The 25,806-nt window shown below is 35.8% G+C and overlaps 1 long non-coding RNA gene across 2 annotated transcripts; it reads left to right on the top strand.

Moving 5' to 3' along the window:
- LOC114662364 (uncharacterized) lies at positions 1-25,709 on the top strand. Of its 2 annotated transcripts, none has more exons than XR_003717984.2 (4): positions 1-188; positions 10,294-10,406; positions 17,979-18,025; positions 19,965-25,709. It is a non-coding gene; the product is annotated as an uncharacterized LOC114662364 (long non-coding RNA). The 2 variants fall into 2 exon arrangements; XR_003717985.2 differs by having other exon boundaries at positions 1-906.
- Positions 25,710-25,806: the final 97 nt, after the last annotated feature.

Genomic DNA, 25,806 nt, shown 5'->3' with positions numbered 1-25,806 from the left:
ACGAGCCGCGCCGAAATTCCCCATCTCTGCGCCTTCGCTCGGGCCGCAGCGCGCGGGTGGCGCGTCACAGTGCACGCGGAAAAAGGGACCGGGCGGCGCCCGTCCCACAACTCCTTGCAGGGGCCCTACAATGACAAATTTCAGAAGTTTCTTTTTTTTTTTCGGCGCCATTTTCGATTGGGCTGGAGGTAAGGAGGGCTTTTTTCGGGGGAATTATTTTGCAGGATTTTTTCCTTCTTTCTGATTGCACTGATCGGGGTGGCTAGAAAGAGACGTCCTGATGCATTATAATTGCTGGTTTGCAACGCCCCCTCCTTTCGCGTTGAAATGAAATATCGAATTAAGGAATGGTTGTGACCATAAAAATGTGTGTCGAAATGGCAAAATAGTATAGGGTATGTGGGGGAAAATTACGAGACGCGATGTTAAGTAGGAACATCGATTTCTGTTTGGAAGAGAAAGGGGTACCGAGAAACAGAAGCGAATGCAAGAAAGATAGAAATGTAAACGCTGGGTAGTTTTGTCAACACGTTTAATAGAGTTTATCGAAGAAACGCAGAATTAATCACACAAGCGAGGTATCGCGCAAAAACCCACTAATAACGATATGGGACTCTTTTGGAAAGTTTACAAAGTGTATAGCGTTCTCCGAGAAACGGCGTTTTCCTTTTATTCTTCGAGACTTTCGGTCATTTTTTTTCGCTCTGAAGGCAAACGGCGGCAGGTTTTTCTTTTCCCTTCTCGTGTTTCTGCGTGTCGGTTGCTTTTTGGAAGCCGTGTGTACGAAGCGACAGGAGCGAGCGAGCGAAGCGGGGCTGCCACGAAAGGCAAAAGAAAAACAAATCTCATTGTCTCCACGGGAGTACTTCGTCTGGGTGTCAGCAGAGAGCAAGCGAAGCGCTTTTAGTAAGAGTTTCTCATTTTTACATTGTGGCTAACTTTACGATTTTTTGGGACAAAGTATCCTTGCTTGTACTAGGTGTAGTCCTTTTGTGTTCCTGGTGTTTTTACTGTAAATACCTGGAAGTCAAATGCCAAAAATAACTTCTTATAATTAAGAGTGGCTGCTGTTGTACGACGAGCGTAAATTGACTTTGAATAGCAAATATAGCTTGGCTTTTGGCACGCGAATATAACTTCTGGTATTAAAGTAAGTGAATTTTTATTTTTTTTGCTGTTCATTGGATTCCTTTTTATGCCAAATATTACTTTTTATAACTTAGTTAAACCTCGACACCCAATGCTATCATCGCTTTAGTTTTCTACAGAGTGCAAGACGCTTGTATGGAAAATGTAGTTGTTTGTTGTTTTTGTTTTTACAGCGAGTATGCAATTATCGTAGTGTACAGTTCGTTTCTACGATAAATACATTTTAAGTCGTGGAACACTTTGTTCACAGATTCAAGTATTAGCTTTTACTGCCGAAGTAAATTTTACGCAGTTGGGTTTGGCTTTGTCATATTTTAAATGAAAAAAGTACTGCTGTTTATCTGGCTATAGTTCTAAAAGTCAGGGTTCCCTTAAAATGAGCAGAATCTGCACCACCTTCCTTTGTTAATGACACGCTTTTAGTTTCCTCTTTTTTTCAGCTTTACTATACATTGAAATATTTGACGATATCTCTTTCTATTTACAGCGCTGATTTTGATCAGTTTTCACAGTAAACAGAAAGTGTGGCGTATATTGTAATGCTGGTCAGAGATACGAGTTGATTAAGTGAAAGATGCATATTTATATTTAATAAAAAAAAAAAAATATATATATATATATATATATATATATATATATATATATAAAAGGGCCAGCCAGTGACATTTATTAAGTTCAGCCACATATTAGTCAATCAGTCATTACTTTATATAGCGAATTTCTCAGCGTAGGTTAAAGCATGAAGCTTAATAATGTGGGTGGATCGTTCTTCGCGTTATTTATAATAGTTATTTCATTAGACGCAGTCCTTTAAAATAAATGAAGAACCATATGGTTGTTAATACTTTAATTGTGACACTTTTTTATTTGTATTTTGGTTATTCCATGTGATACAGATACTTTATTAATGAACAAGTCCATTCACGTTTGGCTCCTTAATTGGCAACTAATTAAAAGGAATTAAACTATCCAAATTAAGTTTGTCAAGAATTAAGCAATTAGGGGTTCTAAATCTTAACAAGCTGCTAAGGGAGAATTAAAGAAATAGTTCCAGTAGCAGTGGTAACCGGCTTCTACTTGTGGCTAATTAATCTTTAAAAATTTGCCAAAATGAAAATTTACTTCATCTGTGAGACTTCAAGATGTGAATTTGGCACTTCATTGTTGCATAAATCCTTAAATTTATTATTATTATCACTTAATGAATTTATTAGCCGCAGTGTATATATTTAGAAACAAATGTTTGGCATGGTTAATGTAGTGGTCAACTCCGATGATTACACCTTAACCTAGTCTGTGACTTTGGAGTTTGCATATTTTGAGCTTACCTGATTGGTTTTCCTCTCGCATCTCAAAAGACATGTAAGTAAGTTTATTTGGTGATCTTAAGTTTTCCCAGTGGCTATGAGTGTACACTGAGATGGGCTGAGAATACATCATGGGATGTATCCCGTCTTCTGTTGAGTGCTACAAAGAGGAGCTCCAGCGCACTGTGTACTATTAATTGGAAAAAGTGGTTTTGAAAAGTGATGGATGGACGACTACTTTTAAATCTTTGATAGTTTGCGAATAATCAAGTTTCACAATTTATTGTACAAAGTTTGCATATTTAGAAGTAACAGCATTTATTTATATTAGAGATGCACAATATATCGCAAACTGTATTGTTATCAGCCGTTGTTCATTAAAAATGACATCGAAATCGGTCAGATGTGTACATTTTAACTGATACAGCCAACTGATATAATTCAGGTTTGTCAACAAGAATGCCCTTTATATGACCCAAATCATTATGCATCAAGCTTTCAACATCACATGTTTTTATTAATGGCTGTGGTTGGTACAGGTGGTTGTCCTGTTTTTCCTTACCACAAATCTGGTCAACCTAATAATTATTTTTTTTTATTATAATATAGGTAAATGTTTGTAAACTTTTTTTTCAGCTGAATAACTATCTCAACGAGCCCCCTATCTCCAGAAATAACTGCGCTCTCCAGTATTGGAAAAGCAATGCAGCCCATTTCCCAGCATTGGCCAAGGCAGTGATCAAGTACCTATTGGCACCTTGTACTAGTGTAGACAGTGAACACCTTTTTCAGCTGTGTTATATAGTAAATGAAAAGAGAAACAGGCTTGCTCCTGAAAAGGCAGAGATGCTTCTTTTTGTTAAGAAGAACCTACCATTTGTACTTTTAAAGAAGCCAACTTAAGCCCAAGGTTACTGGCCTCATTGTACCCATTATTTTAGTTTTACTTAAAGTAATATGTCTGATTATAGCACAAAGAATATGCATTCATTTTTTTGTTAATATACCCAATGGCGTGGTGTCTTGATGTGCTTAAGTTAGTCAGAATATGTATGTTAAGCAGATTTTTGTACATGACCTGGAGTATTTTTTCAATAGAGATGAGCCATATCTTGCTGTCTTTCCCCCACATAAAGTACTGGCTGCAAAGAAGAGCATAAAATTCAGCAAGTTAATAAAAAGTTAATCTGTTTCACATGCTACTGTTGTTTCTTTGATAATGGATAATATATTTTCAGTATACCTAAAACATTCATACCTGAAGTAAATAAAAAAAAATATATATATATTGGTTATCGGTATTGGCAAAGATGGACAAAAACATATCGGTATTGCCCAGAATTTCCATATCGGTGCATCACTAATTTATATGCATTTTCACTATGAAAGGGCAGAAAAGCCAACCACTTTGCCACATTAAAGGAATAATCCACCCATAAATGTTTTTATATATACATGTTACTTTTCCCCATGTAGTTTATAGTGATGGCTAGAAAAATTTTGAATCTTATGTTTCCGTGCAGAACAGGGGGAAAAAAAAAGTTTCATATAACAGAAACCTATAGTGACTAATTGTGTACAACATCAAACAAAGTGAGAAACGTCCATGGGGGAGAAAAGAAAAAAATAAAATCACCCGCTACTCATGTTTCATAATCTGCATGCCAGTTATCCATTTCTATGTGCAAAACACTGTGTTTTCGGCATGAAAACATAAGATTAGACATTTATCTCAGCCATCATTACAAACTACATAACCAATTTAAAAAAAAAAAACAAAACAATTTTATTATTATAGTATTGCTATTGCACTAGAAATGGTACTTAGACGTCCTAGTTGTGTGTTTTTTCTATTACACATAAAGTCAAAGGAGGTATTCCTTTTGCGTTGATTACATCCAGCATATGTGACGGTACTTATGCCCTAACTATGTGAAAGATCTGGTATAAATTGCTGTAGTCAATTTTTTCTTTGCCACATTTATGTCCTTGTTTTATTGTGTGCACCCCCCACCCCCTTGGCTCTGTGCTTTCACCAGTGCCCTTATCTTCCAGCTGCCTTTTATTTGCCTGTATACCTATTCGTTGCAGGTAGTAGTTTCCAAGTCACATTGAATGCTGTCCCCAGCAAAAACTGCATATAGTATTTGCAATTCATCTGTGTATACAGTGTACTGGTGACTCCTTTTTTCACAATACATAACTGGTCCAAACAGCTTTATTAAAGATGTTCCCCAGGCCAATTTAGGTTCCAGATACAGGTGCTCAGCAGAGGTTGGAAAAGATTAATGGGGTTGGTAGTAAAAGACTGAAAATTTTGAGGTTGCATCCAGTTCTGAGTTTTAGCAGAGAAGCAGCATTTGTGTCCAGTGATTGTCTATAATACGTAAACAAGATGTTAAAAACTACATGCCACCCTTTACTTATCTCATAATCCCAGCAATACAAAAAAAATGTATGAAAATCTAATCACACGACAATGTAAATAAAAACAAATCGGGTATAAAAAATGGGAACTCCTTTAATCTAAAAGAATAAAAGTATCATTAATTTTATTACGTGTCTTTTTTACAAACTGCATATGTTTTCGTTAGAAAATAGATGAATAATATTGTGATTGGATTTGAAAAATGAAGAGTAAATAAATAAACAAAATGTTGCCTTCATAATGGGCAACACAGTGGCACAGTGATTAGTAGTTTGTCCTCCTGACTTTAGAAGACTAGGTTCAAATTTTGACTGGTTCACTGTCAGGGTGGAGTTTGCATTTTTGATCAGTCTCCTTATGGAGCTGTCTTCCTTAAGGATCCCAGAGACAGGTATGCTAAATGAATTTGGGACTCTTAATTAGCCTGGTGTGAGTGAGTTTAGATAAGCATATGTGCGAGTGTCGTTTATTGGACTGGCACCCTGTCCTGGGTGAGGGCCTACATTTCACTTAGCTGCCATGAAAGGTATTGGCTCAACACAATATTATTTTATTATGGTAGTATGAGGATTGAAGAGTGTGCTCCTTAATATAAAATATTTTTTATTTGGTGAAGTATATCGATTGACCTTTGTGCGGTATTATTGAAATATTTCCACACCCCATACGGTTTCTTTTGTGTTCTGTGCCCACTGCTGCCTGAGCAGGGTCTAGCATCCAGGAATGTTTTAATTTATATGTTGGTTTTAGTGTGCTATACTTGTAGTATTCTTGGTTTTAATTGAAGACCCAGGTGCTATGAAAGCGAATAAACATTTTCGTCACAAAACAGTATATTATTAACTCTAAATATTTGCAGTGGTTGGCTATTTTTTCATACAGTATTGCCAAATGGAGACTTTTAGACCACTTCTATTTATTTCTCCAACACAGTATTTTATTTATAGTACTGGTATAATCATGAGGTTTAAGATTTTTTTTTATACATCTAATGCAGTTTGTAGATTTTAAATATTTTTTTCTAATACATTTTAGATGATTACAGGATTTTTTTAGAAAATGCTTTATTCTTCTAAACTGCATAAAGCACACCAATGTACAAAAGTGCTGTTGTCTGTCAATTTATAAGTGTATATGTATTTAATATTTAACCTCTTTTGAGTACTGTTTCATTTCTGTTTTGTATAGGAATTTCTAATGCAAGTTTATTTTTTCCTTTTTATTAAGGAAGAAGGCAGCCGATTACAGTGTCATAGCACTGATAAAACTCCTGCAACACTTACAAAACAAACTTTACTTCTGCTTTTTCATGTGAACCCTCTTATCACATAGAGAGAACTATGTGCACATTTACCTTTAAGGGTGAGTGGCACTATTCAAATTAAGATGGGAGGCTGACACTGGCCCCTCTGATTATTTGAATGCATACTTTAGCCACTTAACAGGTGAGCTCACTGAGAGGATAGCCTAACATTCTGTTTGGGATGTAAATATTTAACACTTTGTAGTTGTTGCCAAAATAAAAAAGCCACAGGCAGGCAGCCATGGTAACTTGTCAGAATAGTTATAAAAATCTGCATCTTGAAATCTGGGGATATGGATGTTCTATAAATACAGTAAAATTCCAAAAAGGCTTGATTTATTTTTAGTTTCTTTCAAAAGATGCTAGCTTAGAAGACTAGTGTATATTGTATTTCTTGGGTGTTTAAATTATATGCAAATGAGCCCTTTTGAATGCTTAAATTCTCTTAAAAATATTGAATTAATATTTTTTAATATTTACATTTGTATATTGATTTTTTTAATGATCTGTTAAAGTTAAGCATTATATTATGACTAAGATGTATAGTAGCTTGAAATCTTTGGAATTTTTGCTGGCAAAGAGATCATACTTGCTTATAAATGTGAATTGTTAAAATCAGAGACCTTATTTCAGCCTTTTTCCCCATTAATCCAGTGCATCCAGTAATTTTATGTTGCAGTGAACTGATATTGCTGAGTGTTAGGTTTTCAAACAAACATCACCTACCACTTTCATATCTTGCAAGGCACCATGAAAGGCCTACATCTGACTGGGACAACTGATCGGTGGCTCAGGAAGATATGTTGCTCTGTAAATGACAACAGAAAAGCAGCACACCAGGAATTTGTACTGCTAGTGTCTTTAGAGCATATTTTGATTAAGTATACATTCTTTGCTTGAAACTCCTTTATACAGCACATCTGTACAATCGGCCCCAAAGTGTTTATAGTACACACCATATAGGGCAGATGAGGGTATCAAAATACATATTTAGCATTATGGATAAAGAGGTTACATCCCCAGGTTAAAAAAATGCTAAATAGGTTGCATTCATCATGCAATATGAATAAATGAGTATACATAAATCTATTGTCATTCATTTTTTGATCCAGCATTTTCCATTTCAGTTCAATGGAGAGCTAAAGTTTATTTTGGGGAAAGTCGGTGCTAAGCGGTAAGCAACTAAAGATGGGAGGCTAAGTTCATTTCAAGGCATACTCCCACACAGTCATTTATACTAGAATAACTTTGGGTTGTTCTTTAGCTTGACATGCATGTCTTTGGGAGAAGATCAACATTCACAGAGACAACCCCAGGAATTAATCCCGTGTTCCTAAAGATATGAAACGACAACATAAATCACTGTGTCATCATGAGATTGTAATTCTCTAGGGTAGTCTCAGGATTTCCTATCTCGGTTCTGAAAATGGGAATATCATTGTATGGGAAAGTGTGGTTTGTTGTTGATGATGATAGAACAGATAATAATGCCATTTTCTCACTCTGTTTTTTAATTTTTTTTTATTATGTACTAAATTAACAAAAAAGGGAATGCCTTACTTCCAACTTTCACTTCCACTCTTCTTTAAAGATCTGTTCAGTGTATGTTTTAACCAGTGGCACTGAAGAGTAAAGCGTGATCTAAATAGAACTAGCAGCTACAAAAATGAGGCATACCATTCTAAAAGGAAATATGAGTTTCAAGAGCAAAGTGTGTTTTGGGGTGTGGTATTTTGCAGAGGGTTAAATGGGATGCCACACATTCAGATAGGCCAGTAGGTGTTGAGGTTGCCAACATTTAAACACATGGTATCTTGCTCGGTTCAGAGATGACATGCTTAAAAAAGTGAGTGCTGGTTAATTCTAAGGATGCACTTTAAAAAAATAAATAAATAAAAGGAGGTACTTCTGAATTCAGTGTTTTGCAGGTATATTTTTTACTTAACTGAGCACTGGAAAGGCAGAACCACTGTCAAGATGTAGTTTCAAGTTGTGAAAATGAGTACTCCGGCTACAGTCCAAAAATAAATATGATGTCAAATAAATACAGAACTTCTTTTTCATCTCATATGTGTTTACTTGACTGTAAACAGAAGAACACATTGTTTTAAACCCATCCCCTTTGTACAAATTTTATTTTTGAACACATTATTTTAATATAGCATCCCATTTTAGTAGCACTGGAAGTATGGTTTCTTAATAGATTTCTATGGTTTGGACTGGAATCCTGTCCTTCATTTTTACTACTTTGTGCTCATTATTACCAAAATAGGATTCTGCTCCCTTCAAGTTTGTGGCTATAGCCCATTCAAGCGATTAATGGATAGATGAATTCTGAAAAGAAATTAAAAAGAGTAAAATATTGCCAAAAAAAGATTACCCTGAATTAAATGGCATCCCGTGGAAATAGTTTCCACTGTTATGGTGTATTACTTTGAATTTAGATTAAGTGCATCCTTTATATTGCATTTTGTGCTTTATATGTCTGCCACAAAATTATATCCCATGCTATGTACCATTGTATATTTTTAAATATTTTGTTCTGTTTAATATAAGTATAATGGTTTGGTTAAAGGAATACTCCACCCAAAAATAATTTTTTATATATTATTTACACCATGAGCTTTGTAGAGTTGGCTAGAAATTTTTAATCTCATGTTTTAATGCAAAATAGAGAGAGGGGAGTTTATGATATAACCAGATTCAATGGTTACCAGTTCTTTGTAACCGCAAACAATGTGGAAAAGTGTTAATGGAAAAAAAAGAACCAAAATATCCCGTTACACGCATTATCCGCATGTCTTTTATCACGTCACTACTTCAGAACATGCAAAAAACATTACTTTTTGTTAAAATACTGTTAGAATAGTTGCTTGGAATTCTCGGCTCATACATAAACGGGAAAGCCAAAGACTCATGGGAGAGATGTTTTGAATTGAGATGGGGCTGTTGACAAAGGAATAAATGGGAGAGGTGGGTCTTCAAGTCAAAAAGGCAATCTCGTCAGTCTGTGGGATTTATACTGTTGTTTATGTATGCACTGATAATTCAGGAATCAACTAACAGTATGTTAGCTAAAAAAGCACCTTTTTTCCACATTTTGAGTTAGTGACTGGATAACAGACATGTGGATTATGAGACACAAGTACAGTAATTGAAGATTTTTTTTTTCCATCAGCAAACAGTAAAATTTAATGAAAGCTGGTTAGACTTTTGCTATCCGTTCTTCAAATATACACTCGGGTGAGGTGAGGTGAGTGTTATGTATATATAATACACAAATGTTGTAAAAATGAATTAGACATATTGTTTCTTAAGATTTGAGGATCTCAGTCCATAGTTAATGAAATTTAATAAAATATTCTCAAACCTGCCAAATACAATTCGGTGTTAGCCAGTCCCAGCAGCTTTCAGTGCAAGGCAGGAGCCAGCACTAGATAGGGTGGTATTGAAAAGTTTCAGATTACTTTAAGTATGCCTATATGGTAATTTTTTTGTATCACTGAAGCAAAATCATTTGCCCATTATGTCTCCAAACATTTAATTTATAAAACACAAATAAATCAGAAATATTAGTAATACCATGGTGCCTTAAGATATTCACGTTCTACACAAGATGAATTTACAAAGTAAAAATTAAGACTTTTTCCTTTCTGTAACTTAGTAACACTTATAAAATGCACATTGCTGAAGAAGTTGATAGGTTAAACACATTATTTTGTAAAGTATGGGCAGTTCTGTAGTGGTGTGTGTTATACATGCTTTCAGTGGCTACAGGAAGACTTGTGCTCACTGTTGCAAAGAACTATAGAACTTTACTTTTCCAGAGAGCCTAAAAATAAAGCACCAAACCTCACCTATGCAAAGTCTGACCAAACCCATAGAACCATATGACTTCTGGCAGCCCAAAAAATAAACAAATAAAAGCTGTACCTGACTTTCTTTTTGAGTATATGTGCATGTGTGTACGTATTAGGATATGCAGCTAACTGTAATCCCACCATTATTTGAACATAGGTCCTAACTACTCTGTGGGGCACAAAAAAAAATAAGCTGTTATTCATTGGAACTAAACAAACTTTTTTTTTTTTTTTTTTTCATTCCAGTGTCTTTTCAGGTATTTGACTCCAGCTGCACGCAAGAAATGCAGCCTAAAGTGGAAGCAGGAATATTCAGTATGTAGACTGCAACATATGTGAGTGATGCATTGGATAGATATGTGAGTGAACAAATTTATAAATATAAAAATAGGATGTTCTTAAGTGAAAAGTTACAACAAACATTGATAATGTAAATAGATGCGTATATTTTCACAAAGAGGAAAAATTGGAACTTGTCTGGAGGATATTGCATAACATGCTAAAGCATGAGTATTTGATACTGCTACACTGTTATCTGTGACATCAGACTGAGCTGGATTCATACACTCTCATGAGGGTGAATATTTTAATCTGACACACAAATATTTACACTATGATTCTGTCTTTATCATTCTATTTGTAACACTTGATCCAAAACTAAATCAGTAATGTAAATGCACCTAGTGCCTGTGGTAAAGCAGCAGTTAAGCAATTTAATTGTGACATGCTAAGTAATTGTGAGAGGGCAACAATTAACGAAAATAATTTTACTTCTAGTATAATGCAAAAAATCGGCTGAATTCATCAAAGTGAGTACTAGAGTTTATAGAGCAACAGTGTAAATGATGGTGACTAAGAGCTTGTTAAGATTAATAACTATTTAAAGGTTAAAACAAACAAGTTGTATTATAATTTTTTTTTTTCCCCTGGACACTTTTCTCTATTTTGACTTGAAATGCTTGGTGACAAGGTACACTGGTATATTTTGAACTTCACATATTATCATAGCAACGTGAAAGCCTGCACTGTTCACAGGTTATTCCCACAGAAACTAAGAACGCATAAGCTGTTAAACTTGCAAAGACTGTTGCAGACAATCAGAATGAGTGCAGGAACAAGTTCAGTTAAAAGCAAAAACCTACCTTTTCATCATGATTAATTGCAAATATGTATGTCTGATATGTAAGGCACCCATTTCAATGCCAAAATGAGGCAATATCAAATGACACTTTGGTTTTATGTTTAAAAGGAATAATTCAACTAGAAGTGAGCTTCATTAAAGGAGAAAGGGTGGTAAGCTTAAATCTAATTTGTGAGTTCAAATGGACATTTTTTGGAGACCTACCACAAAACCAAAGTGGGTGAGCCATCTGCTTACAAAATTATAAATAAATAGTGATGGAGAAATTATAAAAGATGTATTTGTAAAAGCACCAGACTCATTGTTTGAAGGCTTCAAAAGCAAATCAGAGACAATATCAGGACAAGCAGTTATCCAGAAATACAGTAACACATAGAAGTGGGCAAATAGCCACAAATCTGAAAGACTGATAGTAGATCCATTGATCGGCGGTGGAATTATTTTCTTCCTTCAGTTTAACAAATTCATGTATGTGGCAGACACAGAACAATTTTTTTCAGCATTAGTTCATGAGATGAACTGCTAACAATATTGCCACTCATTTGGTAAACTAGGAAACTCCACAACCATGTGTTGTGTTTTTCTGTGAAAAAAACTTTAAAAACAGGACAGGTTATGGATGTTTCAATGAAAAGAATGTTCTCAATTATAACTTATTAGCTGTTACCCGTGGATCCGCCCGCATAGTAGTGAAACGGGAAACACTTTAAAAATCAGAAGAAAAAAAAATTTTTTTTAAATGTAATAATTTGTATTGAGAAGAATTTATATTGATAGCTTTCGTATCCGAGGGCCTCTTGATATATAATATTTTTGGTTTTTCTATCAGGGGCAAGAATGTAGCTGTGATCTCCTTGCCAAAAATGTAAAAAATTGGTGATATATCTCTGGCCAAGCAGAAAGTAGGTATGCTCCAATGTCAAATGTTGCCACTGTATCTATCTGATCGTGTTCAGCTCTGACGGGTCCCCCACATGGAGAGAAGAGCACGTGGCTGTGATATCTCTCTGTGAATAAGCAGGTGCCCTCTAAAACACACATAGCTGTGATCTCTCTATCTCAAAAACATCAAACGTTACTCTTTAACAACCTGTAGATGATAATGTCTGCTGAACAAACAGGTATCACTAGCTAAGCGGAGGCAAGGTACGCTCCAACACATGAGAGAGGTAGAGTGACTTGAACGGAGGCTGGCGCGTGAGCGAGGATGGCCCCGCCCGGCTCCCCATCCCCTCGGTCCATAGCCTGTCTCTTGGATTTGTGCGAATAAATCGGTTCCACAACCGAACTATGATACTTGGCGTGATGAGAGAAGTTGCAAAATCAACCGGAATGTTCAAGCCAGTTATAGAAAAAAACCCAATCTGAATCTGTTAAGTAGTTCTCTTGTGAAAAGCAGACAAACGTACAGACAGACAAACATTGGATTTTATATAATATATATGCAGTGTGTGTGTGTGTGTGTATATATATATATATATATATATATATATATATATATATATATATATATATATATATATATATAAGAGCGCGAAAGATAATTTATATTTATATACCGCTTTTCTAACCTACTCGAAGCGCATACACAGTGGGGAACCACTTGAGCCACCACCAATGTGTGGCATCCACTTTAATGTTGGGACAGCAGCCATTTTTGTTTCAGCACAGTCTACACACATTAGCTACTAGCTGGTGAGGAGGTGAAAGAGAGAGCCAGTAAGGGACATGGAATGATTATAAAGGGCCAGAATGATGAGGCCATGGTGAGCAGTTTAGGCAGGACAATGGGAAACACTCTACTGTTTTCAAAAGATGCCTAGGGATCTTTTATATCCACAGAGAGTCAGGACCTCCGTTTTGTATCTCATCAGAAGGACAATCTATGATAGAAGTCTTCCAAGGTGGATTTTCTGTGCTTGCTTAGAAAAAAGGAATGTAGAATGTGTGTACCTTTTGCTGCCAAGTAGTGTTACATTTTTGCAGTAACTGTTGCTTGAAATAAGAGTTTCTGATTTCATTAAGGGTCTAAATACAAGGAGCTTGAAGGTGACCAATGGCTCCTAAATTTGGCATTTTTAAATGACTTGGCAAATGTACTAAATAAGCTTAATCCCAAGCCATAAAGTAAAGACAAAAATACTATGGGCAAGATTAGCTCAGTTTTTCTAAGGGAAAAGTTACAAAGTCTATCCTCTGATTTCTGACACAGTAATTTGAAGAATTTTGATAATATGCACACAGAAATTGAGTATCTGGGTTAAATCATGAGTGCTAAAAAATGTACTCGATAGTTAGAGCAAATGGAAAGCATTGTAGGCTAATTTGACAGACTTTGCAATGACCTCACAATGTTTGAATCTGTTTTGGCATTTATGGGCTTCCCATTTGGCGCAGAAATTACTGTGGATGACATGTCTGCAAAATTGCACCTCTTTGTTACTTGGAGACAATAGCAAGTGAAAGTCAAATTCTGACCCTGCAGAATGGTACAGAGCTGAAATCCATATTAAAGAAGGTAGTTTGTAGAAATTTTGGAGCTTATGTACAGAAGGCAAGTATCCCAACTACAGAACATGTGCTGGTCAACTGACCAAATTTGTTATGACAACATATGTCTGAGTTTCTCATATAAAGGTAACAATCCCCCCACTCACTTGTAGGTCTGCGTGAGATCTCTAGCCAGCAGCTGCATTCTTATGCTCAATGTCAGAGAGCACATTAGGTAAATACTGTTGATTTTACCATTTCTTTCTTTAAAAACAAAATCAGCTGATTTGTGATATGCCTTTAATTAAATTATACATAAGACCTATGTCAGTCTGATGTGAATTAGGGTTATTTATTAAGTGACCATTCCATCATTAAATAGTAGATCACATTAGGTAGGTTGTGGATTAAAACAGATTGAAGTATGAGCAGTTTCCCTCTAAGTGTTGCCCTGGGACAAAAAAAATATTAACTTGGGTTATAAATAATGTTTAAATAATGTAGTTGGACTTCTGAGCACTGTTTTGAGGTGGCTTATATCATTTATAGTGCTAAACATGCCTACATTTAGCTTAAATGTGGATTTGTTCTTGTGAGTCTTAATCATTTTTGTGTATTTCTTGCTTATAATCTATGTAAAAATCTTGAAATTTATCTTTCTTGGTTGTGGTGGAGAACACCTTGGATTGTTGTGAAATTCTTTACTTATTGGTTATGGGGAAAAAAGTTTTTACGTATGGAGCAGGGTTAGTGTTCAGAATGCTTTTTTCATTTGTTGGCTATGTATTAGTTTTAAATTCTGGGATTTTTGTTGGCCTTTCAAATAATAGAAATCAAGTTTTATAGTGTAAATCTCTTAACATTTGGTAATCACTGACCTCATTCATTTTGGTGATCTGACTCCTTGTATGGTGTGTCTGATTTTCTTTCAGCTGTTGAGAGAAACTTCAATACTGTGAATAATGTGTGTCAGTGCTGTTCTGAGTTTCTACGTCATCAACAGGATTTATGCTATTGCATTTTTAAGATAGCTTGCAATGACACCAGGAGAGACAACATAGAGTAATCACAGACATAGCTGGTCCCTGTTCCTGCCTGCAAAAGCACACAGAGTTGAGCAATCTAGGAGAGGTGACTGTACAGTTTTAACTTTATTCTGATTAACCTGTGATATAAGATCATTTGGTAGTTGTGTGTTATAACCCTGCCAACAGGCATGAGCAAGAGAAAAACTTCCATTATTTTTTACATTTTGTTTGTTTACAAAGCAAAAACAAGAATTTGTAAAATTAGATTTTTAATTACTTTTGAAACATTGCTTATAATAACATCAAAAGGGTCATCACGAGTGAATGGAGAAGCACTATCTGGGTTGAGTGGCGGGGTTAAAACACACAAGTACCGATCATATTTGTGTTTCACAAATTATTTTACATAAATGGAACTGGCAAAATGAAAACAGTTATTATCTAACACTGCACAGTATTTAAATATGGATTTCATTATGTAAGCATAGTCTAGGCAAACAAACATTACCATGTTTATTAGAAATTATTTGCACTTACCTGCATTTGTCATTAATTATTTTTCTGTGTTAAATCTAGGATGGCACTGTGGTTAGTACTATTTCTTCATGGTGACCCTGATTCAAATTGAATGACTAGTTGCTGTCTGAATAGAGTTTGCACATTTCTCGATATATGTATGTGTGTCTGCCGGTTTTTCTTTTGATTAATTCCCACATCCCAAAGGGTTGTGCTTATTAGGTTAACTGTCAGTTCTAAATTAGTCTATCATTGAGCCCACACACTCACAACTGACCATCGCCTGTCCAAGTTTGGCCTCCATCCTGCAAAGTTCTGGCCACCTGTGATGATAAACTGGATTAGGTGGGTTTGTAAATATTCTATTAAATTTAGTGTTATTCAGTATTTTGAATAAGTAATCTCAAAATGTTGATAGAATGTTAGTGACAATCTTAAGAATATTTTGTGAATTATGGATTGATTTACATTAATTACCATAGTTTCGAACTTATTTAATGCAATTCTAGGTAACTGAGGAGGCTACTGCTTACTGAATACAAAACATGAACATACCCAGAATAGAAATGCATTTTATATTTTTTTTCCTTGTGCGTATAAAGTACAAAAATGTAACCAGAAAATTTGGTCTGAATGTATGGCTATTTATGTACAATTTTTGCAGATCATGTTTTATCATATATATACAGTGGAACCTCTAGATACGAGTTTAATTCATTCCAGAACTGAGCTTGTATAGCGAATTTCTTGTATCTAGAACAAACTTCCCCACTGAAAATAATGGAAATCCAGTTAATCCGTTCTGCACCCCAAATATATTAACATAAAAATCAATTTTCCTAACAAATAACACTGATAAATTATATATACTGTAGTCTACCTTTAATAAATAACACTGGTAAATAATATAACTGATTATTAAAAGAATCAAAACAGGTGTCCAAAGTGCAGTAGAGCATTCAATAAATCTTTAAATAAATAATCCTTAAAACAGTTGTGAAATGGAGGTTTAAAATACACAAGAATAACAATCCTTTAACACGAGGTTAAAACGTCAAAAGGATGCTGTCTTTAAAAAACAGATGACAATCGCCGGTGCTTCTTCTCTGTTAGCGTCTCACCTGCGGGCTCTGCAACAGGCGAGACACTCTTAATGCAGCTGACCTTCTCTACACCGTCCTGCTTCAGCTGTTTGGCTCGCCTGTTCAGCTACACGCGAGCCTGCACTCGCCCGCCCGCCTGCCTGCCTGTCTGTCTGTCTGTCTGCCTGCCTTCTCTCTCTCTCTCTCTCTCTCTCTCTTTTACTTTTTCTCCCCCTTAACCGGCTCGCGCTTCTCTATATATGCGGGGAGGACATGGCAGCTGCAGCCCATCAGCCACAGGAACAATCATGGATGTGGGCAGTTTCCCACCTGTGCACTTAAGTGAGAAACGCAGACACCGCAGATCGCGGCTCGCAACTGCTACCACGCCCCCTTGCTAAGCCGCGAGCTATACCCACAGCCTGGCTCGTGGCTCGTTACGCGAGCCAATGCTCGTATTTAGATCTGAATTTTTCGCTCATACTTTCCTCGTATTTTGAATTTCTCGTATACAGAGGTGATCGTATCTCGAGGTTCCACTGTATTAATGACTCATTTTGTCTTCAACTGTATGGCACAAATTTGTAACTGTTTTCAGGTTATTACTTTTACTCATTAATATGTCTGAATAAGCTTTGATTGTTTTTATAATAAGTGTATGTCTTATATCATAATTTGAAAGTTAATCATGCCCTGCTGCATTAACTCCTCCAGATCTGTCCATTGTAGGAATCTATGTCTCTTCAGACACCATTATAGGGCTTTATCAGAGCCCTAGCACCACAGCTCTGACAAAGCTAGTCGTACTGAAGACATACTGTGCTGGTCTTTTGTTAGTCAATAATAAACTCTAAACTGAAAAGGTACATTTACTTACAGCTTTATTCAAATAAAGTAAGATCCAGATCCTTCTGGCTAGGATGAAGTTGATATCTTACCTAACTTCAGTGATGGGGATGGAAATAAATGTTTTCTGCTTTGAGATGTTACCAAGTTTTCTTTTGATGTATAGTACCTTAGGTTTTAATTCTAGCAAACTAAATGCCATTTTGAATTGATGTTTTTGTACTTCTGTTAAAGTTACCATTAGAGCTTTTATGGTAGTTTTTTTTTTTTTGTTTGTTTTTTTTGAGCGCTAAAAACATTTTTCATATAACGAGGAACATTAATAAATTGAGTATTCCTTCTTTTAATTTGAATTTGTAAAATTGTTTATTTGTCAAATCTTCAAAGCTGTTTTAGGAGAATTTTTTTTTAAATGTTTTAAAAAGACTTGAACAAAATTTTAAACACCATCACAGGTGGGTGCAGGTTAATTGTGCTTTTGGGGTATATGTGTGTGAAATGAAAGACAAAAAAGGAAAGAGAAAGAAGGAATAAATACAGGTATGTGGTCATACCATGCAACCCTTTGGACTGGCAATTTAATGTTGACATTTATAAACTTAAAATGCAAAGCAGGTATCATAGAGACTTTAAGGTGAGTGCTAGAATATTAATATCCACTTGTTCAAATGGTTAATACTTTCAAGCACAGTAAAAGAAAAAAGTTTGTCTCCCTTCCTTTTCTCATGATATGACATTTTAAGTATGGTTTCAAGCCCGTACCATGGCATTTCCTGGAATTGACTGTATTTCATATAGTATTATTACATTTGTTTTCTTCCCTTGCAGATAAAAGGAGAGGCAGCTTAGGGGATAAAGTCTGAAAGCAAGTTAAGGTAAGGGATTTATAGCAGCCAAAGTAAAACTGCATTTTTCTATATCTCAAAGCCAGTAATATTTTTGGATGCAGTGTTTTATTAAGAGTATTGAAAATGAACATGTACTACAGTTATGTTTGTTTTACTACATGGAAGCTAGTCTTTTTTTCCTTATTGTAAGACAAGGAAGCCAGTGAAAATTTTTTATGAGTATGTGCAGTATTTCTTTGTGTTTTCAGAATTTCCAATACAGTAGTCATATTTTGCATGCGGAACAGGAGGCAGTGCACATCACTTTAAATATTTGAATTTTCTGTTTATATTCCTAAAATGCAATTAGACTGCTCCTAAACCAGACATGCAGGACTAAGCTTAGCTAATTTTACATGAGCAAACTCTTGTACCTTTCCATGGCTCAGTGGTGTCAAAGCATCTGAAATGATGAACTGGCCTTGTACTGGTCAAGTATGTATCTTTGCAGCCAGGAACCAAATGTCAAGTGGGAGCAGACATATTTGACAGGTAGGATGAAGTTTTCAAAATAAGAGCGTGTCCTGAATACTCTGAAGTTTTCACAGCTTAGGTTACATATACTAGGGTAAAAATACAATTTAAATATACAAGTTAAACAGAATTGACAGGATCACCCCACCCTTCCCACAGTCTTTGTTCTGCTTCCATCTGGCAGAAGGTATCATAGCATTCAAATCATTTCTGCAACAGCTTTTACCCCTTGGCTGCCTGAACCCTGAATTCTGTGCTGTCCACCTCCCCTTGATTTGCTTCTAGTAGTTGACGCAAATGACATACTATAGTCGTACATCCGTTACTATTGTCATAGTGTCAGTTTTTATCATTAATCTATAATTATTTCAAATCATTCAATCTATTCATGATTTAATTAATCAAGTATAGTGTGGTATAGCTTTATTATAGTACAGTTTCTTACTTGTCCTGGACTTAACCCTGTTCTTAATGTTATACTGTATGTGTTCAGCTTGATTGTGTATATGTTGCACTGAGGTTCTGGGGAATGTTATTTTGTGCCACTGTAGTACTGTGTATGGGTGGTATGACATTAAAGTCACTTGAACTCAAAATATTGTGCTGTTAATGTAGTTGTTTAAACTATATTACACAATACTTCGTTCCCATCACGTAGGCATTTCAGCAACAGGATAAAAAAACTTATCAGGTGTTAACAGAGCATTTGGGATAAATCCCTCCTACTCGACACTGTACAGGAATTTCTTCCACTCAGCATTGTCCCTTCATTTGGCTCATGGCTGCAGTGATGCCCTTTTTGTACTGGTACCAGCTTTATTTAGGATATGGTAAAAGTTCACCATTGGAGGTGTAAATTATATGTGAAGTGCACCAGATTCTGGATCACCTCTTGTTGTGAGGTACTCAAAAGAAATATTGAATATACTACTATAAAAAAAAATTAAAACATTCTAAAAATGCTAGTAATAATAGCAGAGTAACCTGCTATGTAAAAAAGACACCAGCAGTTTTCTTCTGAGCTACATGTATAGGTGTTCTTTTATCTTAACATTGTAGTTAAGGCTATAGCTGTCGCTCTGCCTGGTCCCATAGGTTTACATACAGTATATAAAAGTAACTTGTCCTCACCCACAGATATGAATAAACTCCATTAAAGTGTTCATGTAAAGAAGTTGGCCTAAGTGTCTTTTCTAACTGTGTTTCCTTTATGGACAGAATGAAAAAAGGATTAGTTAGTTGAGTCTGTTTTTTTTCCCCAAGACATCAACATCAAAAATTCCATTCTTGTAGGCTTAAAATGCCTTTTGAAAACCCATTCTCTTATGGGGTAGCTTAGAATTTTTATCAGTCATCTATATAGCACTGAAAAATATTGTTTGAAATGTATTGTACATGAGATGTGTAATATTTTGTTTGCTTCTTTCCTGTGCAATCTTGTTGCTAACTGCAGGGCTAGAATTATCCAACTGTGTGATACAGCCCACACAAAAGGAATTAGTAAGGAGTCGCCTGAATCCATTCTTTGTGAGTATTTAAACATGAGTGAGGTCTGTGGACACTGGAGGCTTGGAATCCTGAAGTGAATTATCAGAAGTATCAGCATGTCTAGTGTTCCAAGGAAAATGTGTAATGAATTTCCTCTGGGAGAAATTTCAGAAGCCTTTCATAACTGGGGATGAAATTTGGATTTATCATTTTTAACCCAAAGTCCAAACAATAATTGAAACGATGGAAGAATGAGGTTACTCCAACACCGAATAAATTCAAGGTTCAATCCACAGCTGGGCAAGATGTGCTCAATTTTTTCTGATTTTGAGAGTGCAGTCTAGACTGACTACATGTTTTAGAATGCCCACATAAGTGGTCAGCATTACAGTAATTTTCTTTGGTGTTTGCAATAATCGGTCATTGAAAAGCAGCTAGAAGACCTTGTGATCATCCATCCCCCTTGTGTTTCATGACAATGCTCCACTCACACTGCAGCAAAGGCTGCTGTTTGAAATTGTGTGTTCAAAGACACCCCATACTCTCACTGTTTTCCACACCTGGCTCTAAGTAACAAGTGCGTATCTCCCAAATCTGAAGCTCTACCTTTTTTCATTCCTCTGGCAATGATAAAAAATGTCAAGTCAGCTACAGAAGACTGGTTGTACAAGCAAGACAAAATGTTTAATACGAGATGCATTGAAATGCTTTGCAAATGTTAATAATCCCTGTGAACACTAATACATTTTTTGTTTTGGAAAAATAAAACGTTCTTTTTTTACTATTGTTTCTCTTAATAGGACATCCTGAAAACTTGATTGATCTTATTTTTTAAATCAACCTTTGTAAAATATATTGAACAGTGATTTTGTGTGGTGTATGGCTGACAAAGTTACCAAAAAGGCAAGATGAACAGACTTTACAGATTAATAATGTCATAAACAGAATGTTTGAAGCTTGCATCCTGTGTATGTTTTAACAATTTGTGAGTGATTTTCATTTATTATAGCCACTTTTCAAATATCATCTTAGAAGGTCAGCATGTATTTTAGTTTTACTTCCTTCTATATGCATTAATTTACAGAGGTAGGTTTTAGTCCACATACTGTATAAACGTGTCCAGATAACTTACAGTATTTCAGCAGGCCATGTAATAATGCCTTTGTCTTTGCAGATATGATTAAGTTGGAGACTGTCGATAAGTAGAAACAAAAAGAAAAGGATTTTTTTTTTCCTTAAGCTAACTGTTGGGTCATATTTAAGTGTTTAAATTGGGTATTACAAAATGTGACTCTCTGGAGAGCTTTCAGAAAAAGGACTTGAAAAGCACAAGCTCTCCAGACTGAGACTTCTGGCTTAGGTCAATTCCATTATGACCCAAATGATCTCTTTCCACAGCATTTGTAAACCTTTATTTTCCTTATTCTTTCTTAAAACTTGCAATCAGTATAATTCATGTGTTAATTTAGCAGCACATCATGGTTTGCAGTGATTTGGAGATGCAGACCATATTGAGCTGCCCCATTAATGCTACACTGTCAGCTAAAGATGACATAACGTTTGTATCCTTTTATGAAAATTGGGCCTGGAAGCGTAAAGTAAGATTGTGGTCCGTGTCCATGTAGAACCCAAAAATACATAACATAGTGAATATGGTGATTGTACAGCATGCCAGAAAGTGTGAGCACATGCAAGTATCGAACATTAGTCAGCAGTGTTGAAGCAGCACGTATATACTGGAGTCTCACTCTGTCATCTCTCCAGTGTTACGTTTCTGCTCTGATAAGGCTGACATTAACCTATTTCTGAATTGTGCCTGAATATTCAGATACTGTGGCACCTGAATAATGGAAGGTTAAAATCCTTTCCACACATACACCGCAGTACTAAAGAAGTTACAGAGAGATTGGCTCTTATAGGCTAAACATATTAGTAGATCTGATCCTAAATGAACAAGCAAATGTGAAATGGGTGTGTATTAAGGAGTATATATTAATACTCTGACAGCAGACATTGTTTGAAATGGCATATAGCCCTGGCATCATTCAGAATATATCCTTATACAATTACTGTGCAGACAGTAGCTGCAAACCCAAAATTCAGATTGAATAAAAGGCATTTATACCATCATGTCCAGTTTCTGGAATAGCACCAACACATTAGAGTGTAAAACAGGTTTTAACACAATTTTTCAGTCCTCCTGTAGCAACACAGTTATTAACATATTGTTGCATTGAATTTAGTCTAAATATAAAAATAAGGATCTGAAAATAGTCCTGTTCATCAAAAGTAACAGTGATATCAATTTCAACATCCTTTATTGAGATGAGAAGTATTTAAAATACTGTCTGATAGAGGCAATTTTAAATTACAAAACAATTGTGCATTTTATATGAAGAAAGAAGAAAACTTGAATACCTTAAATTGTTTAAAAATTCTTAGTTTAATAAACAATCACAAGTAAAAGCTATACAACACTGCTTTTGCCATTTTTATCCCACCTGTACTTTACCATTATATCACTTAAACTGTTACCCATTTTTTGATATTCATTTTACCGAGTGATCATCTGTCCTTCCCTTCAACACAAAAAAAAGCTTTAAAAAGTAGAGAGCTAAGGTAACTGTCAAACACGCAACTCTTGGGGTCTTAAAGATCTCCTTATGCTTTGCAGTTTGACACCGTTCAAGAGAACAGAACTAGTAGTGTAAATAGTTTGCAAGGCATCTGCCTCCGCAAAAGAGCACTTATTTCAGTGCAGCTGTGTAAAATTGACTTTGTCCAGAAGATATTTTCTCTAACTTACTAGCATTAATGCTCATTTTCACTTTCATGTGATATAACTTTTCAGTGCAAACATCTATAATTTAAACCTCATTCACAAAATTAAAAAAGCTGTTATTTCCAGAATCCTTGACTGTCTTAAACATATCATGGTAGCACAGTTTGAACAACAACTAAATGGTGATGCAGCTGCTGCTGCTTCTTTTAAGTGGGAAATCACAGTAATGTTAACAGTGGACTCAAGTTGCAACTTTATCACATCAAAAACTACTTTTGGTAATACATATGTATATTATCGAGGTTCTCGTTCAAGCCTAGTTTTGATAGATATTCATTGTTAAATGCAAGTTGGTTATGGTGACTGCTGTTTGGATATGAAATTTTGAGCTGAAAACTTCAGTGATGGTGAAAATGCAAACGTGTGAAAAACAAAGCAGAAAGTTTGTGGTGGCGAATGATACATTTCACAAGCAGTGATGACCGTATTAGGTGGATTTGGCAGATTAGTCGATGGAAGATTACTGACAATAAGGACCTGGATGCAATATTAATGCCATTCAGTGCTGGGAAATTGGTATGCAATTGATATTTAATGAAAAACATACAATATTTCAGGTTCAGTTTATTCTTACATTTTGTGCTAATGTTGAGAAGTCCAATACAGTTGAACACAAAATTCCAGAGAACAAAACCACACATGTATGTGCATTATAGGCAGGCATAGTGTAACTAGTGTTCAAAAATTTGTAATCACCCAGAAATGTTCCTGTTTTTTAAAGAAACAGTTGATGCTCTTTTCATTAAGGTACCATTAAACCGATTTAAACATTAAGCCAAGGCATTGCTAATGTTACTAATGGTCATATTCACATAGGACTGCAGAGTTCCACTTTCAGCAGTCATTCCTTCAGTGCCCTAATGGTAAACTCACCTTTCCTCATCCTTATTTACTCATAGTGTCATCTGCAACAGTGAGAAGAAAAGCTTAAAATGCGTAAAAGAACACAGATGGTGGATTTCTGGGTGATTCCAAACTTTTGCCCATTTTAACCCTTTTTTTTTTTTTTTTTTGTTAGTTTCAGATATGGCTTTTTCTTTGAAATGCTTTCTTTAAAGCCACCATCCTGGAGCCTCCTTCTCCCTGTTGCAGATGATACTGGTGCTTGATGTCTATTTAATGAAGAAGTCAATGGAGGACCTGTAAGCTGTTTCTCAAACTACATCCTCTATTCTTCTCCTCTTTTGCTCTTGTCTATCTGGGCCTCCCCTTCTTTTTCTATCCTAGTGGGAACCAATTTGTCCACTGTTCTGAAGACAGTAATGGACATCTTTTTATGAAATCTTGTTTCTTGCCAATGTGAAATGAAATAATCTTCATTCCACAAAACAACAATAGATTCAATTTGGCCATTTTTGAGCCCAGAACTGAACTTTAGGAGTGCAGGTGCCTTGTAACACAAGTGACCAGAACAGGTGAACCCTCATGATGTCCGAATAGGATGAAGGGTGAGCACTGGCTTCACTGTTGTCACTGACATATTCGTTACATGGTCTGACCCCAAGTTCATTAGGGACACTTATATGCAACATTTAAACAGGATACTGAGAAGAGAAAGAGAACTGGGGGAAAAAAACCTTAGCAACTCTTGATGAAAACAATTTCTATAATAATTAAAAAAAATAAAGCAATACAAGCAACCTTCACAGCAGTCTTGATGAAGAGTAGGCCATGCTATAATAGTGGTGCTCTAGCCTTGACGTACTGGTAAATGCTGAGGTTAGTTGGAACCCTCAATTGCAAACTGCTTAATTCAGTTCAGGGGCACGGGAGTGGGGACAAAGCCTATCCCAGGAGCACTTGGTGCAAGGCAGGGACCAGCTTGAAGTTGCCAGTTAACCAGCATGTTTTGGCAGAAAGCCATGTAGACTCGACATGGACAATGCCTCGCCATCTGCTGACAGGTGGATCATTCGAAATGTAACAACAGTGGAAGTGCAGGTGTTTGGAATTGTGGATATGTTCTGCCCAAAAGTTAAATCAGTGTTAAAAGGTAATGGGCTGATTTTGCAGACTAAAGATCACATTATTTGAATTAAGCATTGCCTTACCGTTTGCAAAATTACCACCCATGAAAAGAAAAAATAATTTCATTTGTTTGCCATTTCATCTTGGTAAAACAGTCAACTGATGCAGTAATTGAAAGAATATTTGCATGAATAATGGCGAGTGTTCCCAACATCTGAATGTATGTTTATGTATTTCCAAGTAAAAACCAGTATAGTACCCTCAGTAATGGGCAGGCACAAGTGGGCACTGCTGGCCGACTCCCACATGGACTGTTCAGTCGCTTGCTTTACAGTCACCTTGCAGAATCCCATAGTTTTGTTTAGATGTGCCATCTGCTTTATTTTCAGTTTGAGTTTTTAAAGTCTCGGACCACCAATAATAAACAAGTCTTGTGGCAATAAAAGGTGCATCATTATCAAATTAAAAACTGTGATCCTGCTGTACAGTTTTGTCCTGACAACAACAATAAAACTTTTCTTTTTCACAAAAATGAGCCATTATCTTGTCTTATTAAAGCTAACACTTTGTCTCAAACCTGCTTAATCCAATTCAGTACTGCAGACACCAGAGTTAGTTCCAGCATTATTGTGTGCAAAGCAGAGAAGAGCCCTGCAGGGGGCAGCAGCTGGTCACAGGCCAATTAAGAGTCACCAGTTAGGCTGACCAGAGTGTCTCTGGGATATGGATGGAGGACCCAGGAAGGCATGGAGAGAACAAGCAAACTCGCATATGAGGTGTGAACTTTCATTCTTGTTCATGTGCTGCGGTTTACTGTTTTCTGATATGTTGTCCTCATTGTTTAAAATCTTGACTTTAATATTTGGGTATTTTGTTGATAGAGTAAATCTGATATTTATAACCCTAATGGGCTTTTTTTGTTCAAGTCTCCATAGTCTTCTGTATGGATAAACATGAAAAAGCTGTCAGATGTCAAGCAAAATGAATAAAACTGGAT

The sequence above is a fragment of the Erpetoichthys calabaricus genome, chromosome 12 (assembly GCF_900747795.2).
Source record: "Erpetoichthys calabaricus chromosome 12, fErpCal1.3, whole genome shotgun sequence".
Lineage (NCBI taxonomy): Eukaryota > Metazoa > Chordata > Cladistia > Polypteriformes > Polypteridae > Erpetoichthys > Erpetoichthys calabaricus.
The sequence above is the reverse complement of the archived record's forward strand: the minus strand, read 5'-3'. Positions and strand labels throughout refer to the sequence as shown.